Below are 4,363 nucleotides of genomic sequence, written 5' to 3'. Positions count from 1 at the left end.
ACATGCCTAGGAAAAGGATTTGATCAAAACAGTTAACGATTGTTTGTTTGAAGTTAAGCACAAATGTTTGGAAGCATCAAGATAGTGTATGTGTAACATTGGTTGAATATTAATCGATTCTTGTTTTAGCTATGATACTTCAATTGAATTTATTCTTTAATTATTTTACGTAGTACAGATGGATCACAGGTGACCCAGTGATTAGCGTGTCGCTCTGTGAATCAAAGAGTAATTCGCTTGTGTCCCTGTTTAGCAATGTCGCACTCAACATTTTGTGGCTGTTGGTGCATTATAAGAATAAGAGCCCATTCCCACTATTATGTTAAAGTAGCTCAAGAATGACAAGAATTATGTTGAATAGTTACCTTCCTATAATCTATAAGTTCCAAATCAGGCCGAATATTGCAAATACCGCTTGTGTAGCTTTGCAGAATATCGAAACAAACGAAAGTAGCTCATATATAGACAAATGGTGCCCTTGTTTTCTTCAAAAACTGCCAACATACCAAGCAGTAAAATCAAAACACTTTGTTAGGTTTAAGGGCATAATAAGTTGTTAATTGAATTGTTTCTATTTAGTTTTCATAACAAATTCGTTATTTCTAAGTGAACTGCTTCAAAAATACATGAATTTAAATTACGATTGTTATTTTTATTACAAAGTCCTTATATTCTTGTCCACTATTAACGCCATTGAACTCACGGCTGATAAGGATATTGTTTATACGAAACACCATGGGATCATATTTTGAAATATATAGTAAAATCAAAGTCTTAAAATTTATAATTTTATCTAATTTTCATAATATTGTGTTTTCAATGTTACTTTATAAGTTAGACGTCAAATACTATTTACAAAAGCAGAAGCCTCCCCCCAATCTCACAGCGTTATGTCTGCGGACTCATAGTTCTAAAAATTGGGGTTCGATACCCGTGGTGGGCAAAGGAAAAATAGCCCATTGTGTAACATTAGTTCTAAACAAATAAAGGCAAACGGTGTTTCAATAGGTGAATAATACTATAATTATTATGTTACTTATGCACATTATTTTCATTTATAAATATTTTGTATTAGATGTAATTTGCAAGGACAGCTGGTGTTACTAGGCGAATTGTGTTACTAAGGTTCAATACGCGGATGGTCTTACGAAGGATATTGTTGCTAGATTGGATGCGTTACTGGAACGTGTTGCTAGGATGGATGTGTTCAGTAGGATTGCATAAAGATTTCAACTTCTCTCGATTTACGTTTATAATTTTCGAGGTTGCATTACATATGTCGCCATAGGTGGACAGTATTACTAATGGAATAATGAGCTTACTGTACTGTGGCTCGACTTGTGATTATGTCATCGATATTTAAATTCAACTACATATTGTAAAGACGTGAATCTATTACTCATATTTTGTATTGGTTTAGTATAGCAATACAAGTGTTCTTGACAAAATATTTTATTTTATTGTAGTTTGCTATTATAAATTTATTTGTATTATAAATGCTGATGGTGATACTTTACATCTCTAGAAGAGCATAATAAATTGAACTTATTTCAATTTATGACTGAAGTCTGCATTATATATTTATCTGTATTACATGTGTTTCTATATATATTTATCTGTATTACATGTGTTTCCATAGGTGAAAAGCAGAACTACCACATTTCAGCTGAAAAGTTTTCCATTACTCCTAATATTTCCTTTTATAAATATTAAACGAGCCAATCGATTATGTGTCTAATTGTTTTGTACACATTTAGCGTAATTATTATTTTTTTTGCTTCTATATTTAACCAGTATGACATTTTTTTTTACATTTCCAATATTTTATATGTAAACCACTTATCGTTAATTATGATATCAAAATAAGTGTCCTTTTCAGGATGGATAAAGGTTATTCACTTGTTCTATGACAAATATATAACATCTATCCATCTTGAAAAAGACACTTAGTTTCATATGTTTTATAAGTTTATTTGAGCTACTAAAGCTTAAAAAAATCTATGTAAATAACTATGTTTAACCATTACTAGAAAATTACAATATTATATTTCTGTTGAAAATATTTAGCAAATCTTGTTTCTTAATAATTAGGTATAATGATGAATGATTTCTACTAAACGTATCAGAACAGATATAAACAAACTTTTTCTGCAATAGGTGTTGAGAGATAAGGTCTATGTATTAGAGGCGGTTGATGCACTTAAGAAGCTATTTGAGAAATTCAACAAACAATCAGACAAACACTCTTAAATTCATGCCAACCAGTCTCAGTTTTGTTACATTAAATATTTATTTTATTTTCCACGTGTTCAATCATTGGTTTTAAGAATGTATCCTGTAATAAATAATATGTTGAATATATTGAAACTGTTTTGATAATGATAAAGGTAAACACCGATCTCATGCAACTCAAGTGTTCTGTGAGCTTTACTGTTTACTTACAGTTCTAGTTACGATCTTTTGATTACAAAATCACAATGTTGTAACAGTGTCTGTTATTGAAAGAGCTATTTTGGATTATTTGATAAAAGAGAGTAATGCAGTCCAGTCCACATAATTATAACAACTACATTTTATTTTTTTCCTACCAGTTCTACACTTACTAAACTAACAAAACGTATAACTTAACACTTGCTTCATCAACAAAATTCCGATTAACTGTTAATTTTGTTTATATTTGTGTTTCAAGCTCTATGATTTATTTTAAAAGAAAGAAATCCTAGAAACTGGTCACTACAATTAGTATACCATGCATATTAAATCAAGTTGACATATATTCTTTAAGCACTATATTCTTTATCTAGTCTATCCTTAGCTAAATTTCTCTCTTATCATGAACAGAAATGGCTCAACCCATGCCAAGTTGACTTCATACCTATCCTTTACAGAAGGTATGTGGACAACACTTTTATTTTTTCATAATCATAATCACAGCTGAAAAGTCTTAGAATAAATATACTAACAATATCTTGCCATTAAATTATATGCGGCGTTGAAAGTAATAACAATTTGCATTTTTAGACATCATCATTAATCTTAACAATAATGGATTCCATACATCAATCTACAGAAAATAACAATTTGCATTTTTAGACAAGACATCATCATTAATCTTAACAATAATGGATTCCACACATCAATCTACAGAAAATAACAATTTGCATTTTAGAAAAGACATCATCATTAATCTTAACAATAATGGATTCCACACATCAATCTACAGAAAATAACAATTTGCATTTTAGACAAGACATCATCATTAATCTTAACAATAATGGATTCCATACATCAATCTACAGAAAATAACAATTTGCATTTTTAGACAAGACATCATCATTAATCTTAACAATAATGGATTCCACACATCAATCTACAGAAAATAACAATTTGCATTTTTAGACAAGACATCATCATTAATCTTAACAATAATGGATTCCACACATCAATCTACAGAAAATAACAATTTGCATTTTTAGACACGACATCATCATTAATCTTAACAATAATGGATTCCACACATCAATCTACAGAAAATAACAATTTGCATTTTAGACAAGACATCATCATTAATCTTAACAATAATGGATTCCATACATCAATCTACAGAAAATAACAATTTGCATTTTTAGACAAGACATCATCATTAATCTTAACAATAATGGATTCCATACATCAATCTACAGAAAATAACAATTTGCATTTTTAGACAAGACATCATCATTAATCTTAACAATAATGGATTCCATACATCAATCTACAGAAAATAACAATTTGCATTTTAGACACGACATCATCATTAATCTTAACAATAATGGATTCCATACATCAATCTACAGAAAATACGAGACTCCTAACACAATTAGACAGCCTTATCTTCCTCACATCTAAAAAGAAATCTTGTAACATGCTTATTAAATAGAGCTCACAAACAATGTTTCATGTTAAAAACCTGAAGATGACCTAGGAAGGTCACAACGTTGTTCTCTCCTTATCAATAACAGTGTTAATAACCCTACCAGCCGTTCTGAGATATGAGTAATAAACAATGTCATTTTTGTTTGAAAAATGTTATTTGTTTGTTTGTTGTGAAGCGCAACTCACTGCAATTGGTTAACTGTTGTACTCACCTAGAATGTCGAAACCCTATTTTTTAGCATCATGCGCCTAGCATTAACACTGAGCGACGGCGTGTTCAAAATAAAATTTGTAGAATACGTAATGTTTATTACAAATATTTTAAAACAATGCTTTACCTACTCAAAAATAAACTTTATTCAAAGAAAAGGATCCGATTACAATATAACAGCATTACCACAAACCTAACCTAATGAATTACAATATATATATATATATATTTTAAATA

This window comes from Tachypleus tridentatus, chromosome 2 (genome assembly GCF_004210375.1).
Source record: "Tachypleus tridentatus isolate NWPU-2018 chromosome 2, ASM421037v1, whole genome shotgun sequence".
Lineage (NCBI taxonomy): Eukaryota > Metazoa > Arthropoda > Merostomata > Xiphosura > Limulidae > Tachypleus > Tachypleus tridentatus.
Note: the sequence above shows the minus strand (reverse complement) of the source record.